This window comes from Wyeomyia smithii, chromosome 1 (genome assembly GCF_029784165.1).
Source record: "Wyeomyia smithii strain HCP4-BCI-WySm-NY-G18 chromosome 1, ASM2978416v1, whole genome shotgun sequence".
Classification (NCBI taxonomy): Eukaryota; Metazoa; Arthropoda; class Insecta; order Diptera; family Culicidae; genus Wyeomyia; species Wyeomyia smithii.
Window position 1 is genome coordinate 141,766,937 of NC_073694.1, and position 12,130 is coordinate 141,779,066.

Here is a 12,130-nt window from a genome sequence, read left to right on the forward strand (position 1 = left end):
TTTATACACAATAAAGGACAACCGTTTTTTTACCCGTTGCAGCGGCGCGGAAGCTTAAGAATCAGATCGAAGCAAATTTTCCACTTGAATTCGCGGTGAAACGAAATGAATGCCAAAGCTGGTCCCATTGAAAGTGGAAAATCAACCGCAAAAATTGATTTCAAATCTTCGAAGTTTGTGTTGATACGAGTGTTGTGTTCAAGTCTCTGGCTTCTGCGACAAGGCCGGGAAACGGGAGAAGTATTTTCTATTGTCTCGAACGACAGCTGCAACAGCTGTCCCCTGACGAGATGCGCAAGTTTGGCTAGTTCGGTTTGCAGCACTATTGCGATGTTTCGCTTGCCGCTTTCCGAGCACGAAAGAAAGGAAAAGCCGCAACGGAGAACGCTAACGAAAACAGAACCACAGGTGCGTTTGGTTTGAAAATTGCGTAAATTGATGATGATCCTCCTATCCATGGCTATAATTTGAAACACAAAGCGTTCAGATCCGTTGTGTGGGAGACCGTAAAGAAAAATTGGTAAACTGCTTTGTCCCAGATATTATGAAACTTGGCAACCTAGAAATTATTGGGATGACGAACCAGAACAGTGAATTGAGAAAAGAAACAAAACCATAAAATTACGCAACTAAATTAGTACGAAATTAACATACACGAATTTGTCATGAAGACCAAAATTAATTTGTGATATTTGTATTGACAATTTATCCCGAGTAAACCACGGGTAATCGGCTTTGATTAACTACTTAATATCAGGGCTAGGGTAGGGTTCCCTCAACCCCTCTGAATGAATGCAAGTGGGAATTTTGAGTATGAATGCAAGCAATGGTTGATAAGCATGTATGCGAGTGTGACTGTAATTGACTGACCCCGATAAAGCCGCGGGTAACCGGCACCACGTATGTGTCTCGTAACAAGCGAAGGTTGTTCCGCTCTGTGTTGTGTAGGTCCAACGAAGGTTGTCCCGTTGGCTCGTAGATCGTGTACTACCGTCGTGTGTTGCTCGCCGGATTGGTAAGCAATGTTTGCTACCCCGGCTAATCGTTTGTTTTTTTTAGTGCTGTAGCAGAAATCCAAAAATTTTCCGCCTTGTTGGCAAGATTCTGCCAGGCACATTGAGTAACTAGAAGAGTAGCTAACTGGCTATCTAGCAAAATTCTATAAATGATTCTGAGGCTTCCCCTGACATCTTGGAAGTCAAATCAATTTATATCTGTGAATACTGGAGGACGGGTACTTGGACACTTTCAAATTTTGCTATATTTCCGAATTCAACATTGTTTCCACAGGACAACACTTTTTTTGTTCCGTTTTCTTTCTTCTCCGTTCAATCACTGTCCGTTCTTTGCTCTGTTTTCTTTTTAATCTTCACTTATAGGGTGCCACTGTTTCCCGCTTTTCAGATCTACCACACTGTCAATCCGATTCACCCAAAACTAGGCTTTCTCATACCCTACACAAACCAACAAATAAATGTCCAACTAGTAGAGCACTTTACCTGCAGAACGTTGTTACATTCAAAAATACAAATGAAAATTCATTGAAATTCAGTTAAAGAAATCTCAAACAAATCATTTTACTAGTCGAATGATGCTTAACAGCAGGAGTTCCTGTTTCTGTCAGTGTCGGTGACATTTGAGAGGCTATATTGGAATCGGCTTTCGGTTCAAACAAATCAATCACCTAGTGGAGGGTGTGACGAACGATCACATCTTAGCAGCAATCTCTGATCAACATGTACGGTTAAAGATGAAACAACAAACTGTCCTTCTCAGGACAACAAATGAATGATTGAAGATTAGCCACTTTTCACTACTCGCTTTGCGAAAGCATTGCAGCTTGCAATCCGACTGTTAAAATTTGTTAAAATTTGGGTTTTAACAGAGGGGTTTTCCACATATCCTGTCGATTTATGGACGGTGAAGTTCTTTCCAAACTTTTGGTGCTATAAATGACATATTTTTTCAATTACAAACCAACGAAACACTTACTTATGAAAAATGAATCTCATTTCGTGTTGGCATTCAGTGGAGCCGGGCCGACAGAACTCTCACAAACGCTTTTTTTTGTATGTCCCTAGGGCATTGGGCAAAAGTACCACTGCGACAAGAATGTTTGTCTTTTGTGGCTGGCCCCGATTGCTTTACACAGATTACAAGATGCTCGACCTCATTGATGGAGTTCAGATAGTTGGTTGTAAGCCTGTGCCTTAACTTGGAACTACATGGTTGATGAAACCAGTGACCGTTTTGGGATTGGTTCTCCATACTTGGTATGGAGTTGAAAGGTAACTTTCGAAGAAGTTGAACCTCGACGAAGTAACAGCCCCGCAGAAGCAAAGCAGATGCCCGCAGGTTCAGCGTTGCAAGAGCGGCAATTGTCGGTTTGCGACTATGCCGATTTTCTTCAAATAGTAAAGAGCAGGACAGTGTCTAGTGAGGAGTCCCGTGATGATGCGCAGTTCACTACGGGTTAAAGTAAGTAGCCTTTTGGTAACCGCAAGGTAAGGGTAGATAAACTGTTTAGCCTGTCTGCAACTCTGCGCATGTTGCCCTTCTGATGCTATTTCTAGCTTTTTCCACGTCCTTTTTTTCCTGTTGGGTACATTTTCCACCGCGACCAGTTATTTGATCTATTGTGGCGGGCCCCGTTTGTTGTAAGCCTCATCAGGGTGTCCTATCACTATTAGATTGAGTGGTTTGCATTTGATGATTATAGGAATCGTCCCAATATATCTTGTATGCCTGAAGGGCACTGGGTACTGAAATGCTAAAAAGATATTATTGAACGAAAATAGCGCACACATCTAATGGTTCTAATAAGTTTTTATCAAAAAATTGCTTCCTCTTTTGAAAGAATGTTCCGAGGTTTCTCTATCTAGGTTACAGAAGTGACAGGCATCATCTTGCAATTCACCTATCTGCTTAATATTTGCTTGAGCAGTGACCCGTCACAAGGCCACTGACGGTACAAAGATCTTTTTTGAAGATATTGAGTAGTTTTTGAGTAACTGTTTTGTTGTGTGATATAATCGCCTTTTATGGCGGATTTGGAAATACCCAGAAACGGTTTAGGTTCAATCAATTACTGAGCAGATCCTTGTCGTGCTAGGCTGTTGGCATGTTCATTTCCTAGGATTCCGCAGTGACCGGGTTACCCATATAGATAGAGGCCTTTATACCTAGTCCATAGATCCTTGATCCAGTCTGGGATCCAACTTTTGAGCCATCCGTATAGAAACGGATGGTGCCCGATGGAAGACTCGGCCCTTTATTGTTTAAAATTATGCGATTAGTCTCAATCACCCCATATGGAACGTCCATGTTTGGCTCCTTTCCATCCAGTCCGAGACTTTTGTTACCAAGGATGAAAATTACTTACGCTCATTTTTTTCCGCAAGCCGATAGCCAATTTGATATGCACGTTTTGAACAACTAGTAGTACTACAACTTTGTCGAAGAGAGTATCGCTCGTACTCAAACACCGGAACCGTGAGAGTAGATTTAAGAAAATTATCGCAATGATTACCGCAATCGTGATAATCACGCGATAATCTGCTAGAATGTCCTCTCCTTACTCCGGTGTTTGAGTACGAGCAATACTCTCTTCGACAATGTTGTAGTACTACTCGAGGACTTCAAATTCGTCATACAAAGTTGTTCAGAATTGTGCATGTTGAATGAGCAATCGGCATCCTCTGTTGTTACCAAAGGTGTTAGCTTGAACTGCTTCAGGATGCTTATATGACCCGTTAGGTCACCTTCGAACAACACTGTATATCTTCGCAGCCTTAGTGCGCCAAGCTCTACCTCCTTCTTCACATGAAAATGTAGAGACAGTAAGTTCAAGATGACTTCCATGGCTGCAGTCGGCGTTGTGCGTAGGGCCCTGGTAACTGAAAGACAGACCAATCGTCGAACTTTGGTGAATTTCGCCTGGGCTGTCGTTTTATACACCTTGGGCCACCATACGAGGGCTGCGTATATTATACGTGGCCAAGCAATAGTGATGTAAGATCAGAGCGCTAATTGTGGTTTTAGCCCTCAGGTCTTGCCAAACAGTGTACTGCAAGCCCATATAACCGAAGTTGCCTCCCTAATAGTGTAATCTATTTGAGCAGTCCAGTTCAGCTTCTTGTCCAGAATGATTCCAAGATATTTGGTCTCGTTTCTAAAGTTCAGTCTTACCCCATTTAATAGCAGAGGAGTGATTGAATGCCTCTTTCGTTTGGTAGAGGGTATAATGAATGTTTAAGCCCTCCTTCTAAGCACCACTCAAAGGTGGTGTTAATTGCTGTTGCATACGACTAGATAGTAAAGAGAATATGCATAAGAACTTTAGTGTTTCTCTGGTTCCGTGGTCCTGCACTGTGGGTAGCTTACTGCGATGTCCAGCTCAGCTTGAGCTCGAATATTTTTTGTGACAGGATGTTCTCGAGTTATATTTCTTGAAACAGTTCAAGTTGATTTTCTCAGAAATCCTGAGGTGTTCTCTTCTCAGAGGGGTAGCCTCGACGTCAAATCTAATGTGTCTATGGTCTGATAAACTTGGTTCATCAGAGACATGCCAGTTTTTGACTTTCTTCGTTAACGAGGTTTCGAGTCGAACGACCAACATATGGTTAAAGCCTCGTTAAAAGAAATAAATGAAGAAATAAATAATTCGTTATCGAGGCGCTACATAGAGTGAGATCTAAAACCTCTTGTCTAATAGCATTACAAAATGTTGGCTCATTCTCTACATTGCACACATTAACATTGTTAGAAGTGAGTTATTCGAGCAGGTACTCACCTCGTGTGCTGACATCTGAGCTGCCCCTGACTGTGTGGTGCGCGTTGCTTCGGTAGTATTAGACGAAGTTCTCTCATTTCTGGTGTCCACACTGTCCTGGAAGTACCCTTTGAATCTTAGGGCCTTTGGCAGGTCCTTCGTGTGCTCCCTCCCACGGTTTAAGAGAAGACACAGTAGTCCAGGATGGCGTCAGGAACAGTTTTTAACTTCTCAGGGGTAAGTACGGAGGCTGGATAGTCATTCTTTCTTGTGGCCTCAAGCATCTTCCTATAACTTACCCCTGTGGGGCCCTAAGCGCTCGTATTTGGCGACGATGTCTCAGTCGACCGTTGTCGCTGGTTTGCGACCTGACCTGAGCGGTCGGTCTGGTCGACTGGTCGACGTACTAAGCTAGCAACCTCTTGCATTGTGGCCTTGGCTTAGCAGTCGCTTCAGGCGTCGCCGTTGCGATTGGGAGAGCTGTTTGGCAGGTGACTCAGGTTTCCCTTGCTCATTCGGCTGCGTCGGATCAGGAAGACAGTCTGTAAGGTTCTTCTCTTTCCCGCTAGGCGAACCAGAGATTAGTGATGAAACCGAAAGTCCTCCATACAGCGATTCGGTGTCGGTTGACGTTTTCCTCTAATTCCATCTCCTCGGTTGCGCCTGTTGCGTACGGCATTGTAGGACTGCACACAATGGAAATTTGTTGTTTGTTTATATCAGAATCCAGTTTTAATCCCACGCGTGTGCCACGAATGAAGGAGGTTTTTTGCGAGTTACGGTAGCCTTACGCAGAAGGCTAGAATACTATGGAAGGGCGCACACTGGGGCAGCCCCATACAAAAGCTCAGACAAAAGGTAAATTTTTTTCCGGAATTTGGTTCGAAATCGATATTTTGCAGAAACTAGAATGCCTACAGACCAAAAACCAAGCATAGGTTGTAGAGAATTCGCATGTTTTAGTACATCGTAATGTAGGAGAAGTTGGAGTTTAACATTTGATAAAACCAAAAAAAAAAAAAAATATTTCGATCATCTTTACCAACCTACAAAATGCAGGAGCTCCCGTATAATAATGATGTTAAGCATGAAATCCCTTAAATATGAGTTAAATTAAAGGAAAAAAACTTAGATAGCTGACTATATCCTACTATACCATGCTTAAAAGATAAAGAAGATAAAAATAAAGAAAAGATAAAAAACCCATTTTTTTACTAATTTCAAACGTTTGAAAATGTGATTAACCAGCGAGTACCCTCTCTATATTTATCTCAAATTTGAAGATACCAGTCTCAGCTATTAAAAAACCCCAACTTTAGCTGCCGCTTTCTGCCACTTCAAAAGTTATTTGATTTTTGGTACAGCATGTTTTAAGTATAAATCATGCGTTTCGCGGCAGCTTTCTATGACGACATCACATTTTAACAAATTCGTGAAGCGCACAGGCAAAAGTCCAGCAGAATTGAAACCATGCAAGATGTTTTGAACGGTATGTTGGTTATATCTGACTCCTATTTTGTCCAGTTTAAGAACAAACTTCGATTCAACTGATCCGCGCAAAATGAAAAAAGCGGTCGTGAAACTCCTTTACGTTGAAAATGATATGGAAGACGATGAATTAATGTTTCTGTATTCTTTTCAAATTCAATCATTTTTGTTGTATATCATGAATCATGATCAATACGTTTAGAATGTGTATGTGTATGCGTGTGAAATGAGTGTCTTAGGCCTTTTTATGCATGACCCAAACAATTAAACGATCCTAACAACTGATCTAAGAACACAAAAATGCTTAGACTTGAACTTGAGTAGTAAAAAGAATTTCACTTTCAGGATTGAGCGATCTAGATCAAACAGTAAACAAGGTATGTTGTATATGAATGTACTAGGAATCCTGCCAAAAAATTCACCTGAAAATGCCAAACTTTCTTGTCTTCTTGATGTCAGAAGATAGAAATTATATAAATGAAGATTTCTAGATGAAAAAGTCCCCTAGATCAAAATATGATGTGCATAATGGTAAATCGTATATAGTTGATCAACTTCGCGTGACACTAAATGGTTTTGTTTTATTTCACTCTGAATCAATCAAATTTATTATATGAATTTTATTTTGAAAATAATTTCAAAGTCGTTACATAGATTCACTAATAAAGAAACATTAGAAGACATGTCAAACAAAATTTTCAACAAGTTTTAGCAGAAAGTCGTAGCAATCAACAATTACAGTGAAGTTAAAGTTTTAAAAGATTCATTTTTGTGTTTTGCTTGGCAAGTTTGTTTATTTGCAGACAATCACATTTGTATCACGAAGAAAAATTTAAAATGAAAAAAAAAATCATCTAATAATGTTGAAATGTAAAAAAAAAAGGTTCTGAATTAATCATAGTAAATGAGCCAAAAATTCACAAGCATTCGCTGGGTCTTACTATTATACAAATTTTTGTACATGGGACTAGCATTGGCCGATATCGTGTCGATGCTTACGATATCGATACCTTTGGGTCTAAATATCGTTATTTTTTATCGGTGCAGGCGACTTCAATATCAACCAGGATCGATACTTTCGCCCCGATATTTTTTCGATACTGAAGGGAAACTATAAAATCGGAAAATATTGTTGATTGCTATAAATTGTCCAACGAAAAATACTTGTAGAATTGCGCGGATACGATCCATCGCGTTAAAGTCTTCTGCAAACAGTGCAGAAATTTGATTTGTGCTCTTTTTGTAAAAGATGCCAACAGGATTGAATATACCCGCTCATTTCCAAGGCGGTTTTTCTTGCCTCTTGCGAGAAAAATTCTCCCGCATTTGATGATACTGTCTGTGCAAAGCAAAAGCGAGTTTTTGCAAAAGGCAGACAATAAAGAATAAGAAGCCAGATTTTCGTGCTGCCCTATATTTCAAATGAGGCCACAGACGCGCTTATGCTATTGCATTGATTTGTATGTGACATATAATTCTGTCTCACCGTGGTCCCATTAGGTCTATTGACCGCAGAGGTACAAAATATGCAGATTTTTCTTCAAAACGCAGATTTTTAGAGTCAGTGTGCAGATTTTTATTGATACGCCGATAATTCTATTTTTTCCAGAGTTTTTGCAGATTTTTGTAAGAGTTTCTTTATATTTGCGCAGACTTTCTCAACATCTGTGAAACTTTTTGCAGACTTTTGCCAGCGTGAACGCAATTTTCTCAAATCACAGTCAATTATTTTTTTCAGATTTTAAGCAGATTCTGTCGGTTTTCCGAGTAGTTGCATACATTTTTCAAAAACACCTGGCATCTCTGATTTCCTGTATTAAAGATCAAGAAAAAATAGTAGCTTTTCATAGACCTGTTTCAAGTAGCAGGCAGAGTATCGATACAGCTGGTATCAATGCTCCTCCCTCAATATCAACCAGGTATCGATACCACCAAGAAAAAATTATCGATACTTCAGGATCGATACTTCTGCAATTTTTGGCCAATGCTATTTGGGACATCACTTTTTCGATATTATACCGGTCATGAATACTTAGTGAATATCAAAGATTAAACTGTACTGTTGCTTTTACCAGCAGGTTTTCTTTCTAGACATCAGTTTTACACTCTAACAGAAAGTTTAAAAATTCTTCAAGAAAAGAGGTTTTTTTCAATTTTTTTCAAAAACTTCGGTCTAAGTTTATGGAAGCAAACATAAATTAACCTGGTGTGGAGACTCTGTCATTTTTTTTCTATTGATACAGAAAATGTCACAGGGAATGGTTGGAATTCCTGTCGTCTGTACTAAGAATGCTCGTAAAAATTTGTCCTTGAAACTTTTTTTCAATTTTCACTGCTTAGCAATGAATAATAATGATTACTAGCGTATTGCAAAATTTTCCAACATTTTATCTATTCAAAAACATGTTGGTTATTGTCATTTATCATGTGGTTATGCTGTTATTATCGTTATTAATTTAAATCTGACGAAACATTTGCCAGTTTCTTTTTCAATTTTACTATTTTTCTATTGAAATGCAGTTCTTCTGTAACTAGTCACTTTTTCTCCAGATTGAAGTTTGTACGACGTCGTTGGAATGAAGAACCGAGAATGTTGCGGACTGCCTTTTGTTAGCTTATTTATCCTTACATAAATGCGTGAAAATCCATTCATTCTACAATCAACTTTTGCCGGATAATGTTTTTTGCCAGCAAATAAATAAACAAGTAGAATGAGTCTGCCGTGAATCCTTTGCAACAGACGATAGGCTTCTTTCGATATCGAATGGTGCTAGACATCTTATTGCCAGCGCACCAGGCGAAGTGCCGCTTGTTAGTTTTGATTGCGCCCGGTCGCCTGTCGGTGAACAACACGCTGCTCGAGAAACTTCAGGTCTGAAAACTTTTCGCATTGCATATCTACCGACCCCACAATATCGATAGTAGAGAAACATGAACAAAACTTTAACTGTTGTGGAAATGAGCAATAGAGGTGGCATTGATTATACCGATGATATATCATCTACGGACTAAAATCAGACATTTAATTCATGTGAAAAAAGATTAGAAATGTAGACATATTTCATTTATCAAAGGCTAACAAAAGTACTATTTTGTTGAAAAATTACAACCTTGAAATATGGCACAAGAAAATAAAAATCATGCAACCTTCCGTTGATCCTTTTCGCGAATGATAAGTGAGTTGCCGTAGGAATACAGCGGTGGTAGATTGATGCGTTGTCATTTACAGACGTACGAATAGAGAGATGAATCGTCGGCCCTTCTTCGCTGAAAGAGTAATCAATTTGTTTCGAGTTTGGTGGCATTTAGCTGGTCTGACATGGAAATGTTAGCTTCGGCGAAAAAGTTTGCTTCGTTAGAACCTACGCAAACATTTAACAGACTGCTCGTATTACACTTATACGGTTCTTCGTTTGATGAAGATTCAATCATTCATAAGCAGTGATGATAAGGTTGAGAGCTCGACATTCCAGAGTAGAAATTCGATTTGTTTTCCGTTTCATATAGAGTGCTAAAACTGATCCACAGCACTTTATTTGGTTTCACGAGTCACTGACAAGCTGCTAACAGGTGAACAACTTTTTGTTTCATTTGCTTTTGCTTAACTCCGAATGTTTCTACGAATGAATGGCGGTTCGGAATAGCAGCATTGCAAATAGGCACATAGCTATGCGTTGAACGTATTGAACTTGCAATGAAAGGTACCGAATCGACGCTTCGATGGTGGTCATTAAACGGAAAACAATTGGGGGGTTGGATGCTCGCATGCGATTCGTTAATGACATAGTAAAATGCCTAGCTACACAGTTTTAGTCACGAACTTCCCCAGTTTCAAAGCCATCAACAAAACGCCATCGTTTGAAATTCGAATGAAATGTTTATTATATCGCTGCATTTCTACTTCGTCCTAATTTTTATTTTATTATAGGTGTTGGATTTCGTTACAGGCAAACTGTTAGTTTTGAATCATGTTTTAAATTTGAAAAGTAATGGATTTTTTTCCGTACCTCTGTTCGTCTTTAACTCAAAGAGCAAGTCTAGTTGATTTTTGAATTAGAATAAAACGCAAGGTAAAATGCATGGTATGACATTTTATGACAGGAATATAGTTCACTCATGTATTATCAGGAAGCCGTGTGATGCTACTTGTTACTAGTATATAGTGAAAACAATGAATCTTGGAAAACAACACATAAGTGAAAAATATGTTGCCCCAAAGCTCAGAATATATGCCCAAGAAAGAAAATAGATTTTCGATCATTCCTGTGAATTTTGGTACCCTGGTGTAAACAGAAATGCGTCAAAATGCCGCAAAGTAATTGCTCGTCGGGTTCGTCGCTTTTACTCTTATGGCCTCACTAAGGGTACCAAAATTCAAAGGAATGGTTGAAAAGCTATAATCCCGACCAGAGACCAGAGACACTTCATATCATTGGCAGTATCACTATTGATGTAAATAATACGCTTTTCATTTTATATCCGTGTTTGTGTGTGACAGTTCAGCCTTTCGTTTCAAGCTTACTGCTCTACTATACCGAGCCTCTTTCTATACTACCAATATCGCCAAATTACAATTCCCTGAAGTGAGACTACACCTAACGATCCTCTCTGGCCAGATTAATTCTAAAAGGGATTTATTTTGTCAAGAGGAAGGAGTCTTATCGAAAACCTCGTTCCTCCAGCCAAGAACACGTCATAATTATAAATTACCTTAAGAGACCTATTGTACGTTTCTACAGACCAGTTTTATTATGAGAGAGATTTATTAGGATAAAAGTCAGCAGGGGTACTATAGAATTCAGCTTGGAGTTAGGCTATGTTGTGGAGAGCCTGAGAATAAACCCATGTTGAAGTCCTTTGACAACCACCAAATGGCCTGATTCTACTAAGATTCGAACCGACGACACCCCGCTTATCAAAGCGGACTCTGTAACCCTGCGGCTACGAAGCTCGTCATGTAAATTCATTTGATCTAATCCCAAGAACGATTTTAAGATCCCAAAAAATGATGATATATGACAAATATTAAATGATGATGTATGACAAATATTAAGAAATATTAGATACAATATCCGCAAATATTTTATTGCAGAAAGCTCCATGTTCTGGTTAAGTGTGAGTCAAGCATACAAATTTATTACTTCTAATGTTTTCGTAGTTTGTTGAATAGTATCACGTTCTATTGGATTCAATAAAAGAACTTTCAGCTGGCGGAGAATCATGATGGGCATATGTTTGCAGTCGGTGAAGGCCGTCCGAAGCGTCCGAAAACGCAACAGGCAGCTGGTAAAGTCATGGCGTTAGTTTTTTGGGACGCGCACGGCATAATTTACATCGACATCCTTGAAAAGGGAAGACCCATCAATAGCGACTATTACATCGAGCTATTGGTGCGTTTGAAGGACGAAATCGCGAAAAAACGACCACACATGAGAAAAAAAATTGTTCTCTCATCAAGACAATGCACCTAGTCAATGAAAACAATGGCCAAATTGAACGAGTTGGGCTTCGATTTACTTCCTCACCTACCATTTAGCGCCCAGCGACTGTCTGTCTTTTTGCTGATCGCAGAAGGATGCTCCAGGAAAAAAGAATTGACTCGAATGAGGAAGTAATTGCTGAGACTGAAGCTTATTTTGAGACCAAGGACAAATCGTTCTACAAGCATGGTTTTGAAAAGTTAGAAAAGCGTTGGAACAATTGTATTGCACTTGAAGGTGGTTATATTGATTAATAAAAAATAATTATGAAAAAGAAATTTGTTTTCTTAGTTAGTCCCGGGACTTATCGAACGATGTGTTAACATCGCAGCGGCTCAACGATTTGTGGGCCCAACTGTTAGAGGCTATGTTATGCGTATGAAAAGTGGCG